Source organism: Octopus bimaculoides, chromosome 8 (genome assembly GCF_001194135.2).
Source record: "Octopus bimaculoides isolate UCB-OBI-ISO-001 chromosome 8, ASM119413v2, whole genome shotgun sequence".
Taxonomy (NCBI): Eukaryota; Metazoa; Mollusca; class Cephalopoda; order Octopoda; family Octopodidae; genus Octopus; species Octopus bimaculoides.
Genome location: NC_068988.1, coordinates 94809212 through 94809698, shown reverse-complemented (window position 1 = coordinate 94809698; position 487 = coordinate 94809212).

Here is a 487-nt window from a genome sequence, read left to right as displayed (position 1 = left end):
TGGTGGTGGTTACGGTCTTACTGATTGTTATTGTTACGGTCACTGCTTCGGCTAATAATACTGATGAAGTTGTTGTTAATGATGATGATGGTGATGGTGGTGATGATGATGATGATGATGATGATGATGATGTTGATGGTGATGATGATGATGATGATCAGGATGATGATGATGGTAATGATGACGACCTCAACCACCACCACCACCACCACCACCACCACGATGGTGATGGGGATAATGCTGATAGTGATGGTGATGATGTAGCTGCTGTTGATGTAACCGATGTTTCGGGTATTGGGGTGGGCTGCGCTGCTGTTGACGATGTCATTGTTGTCGGTTTTGTTACTTCTGCGTTTCTTGTCCTTCTCTTTTGTTACGGCTGTCATAGCTGTGGACATGTGTAACGGCTGCATGTCACTCCACCTCTCTCTCTTTCTCTCTCACTCAACCCCTCTCTCTCTCTCACTCTCTCTCTCTCTCTCTCTCT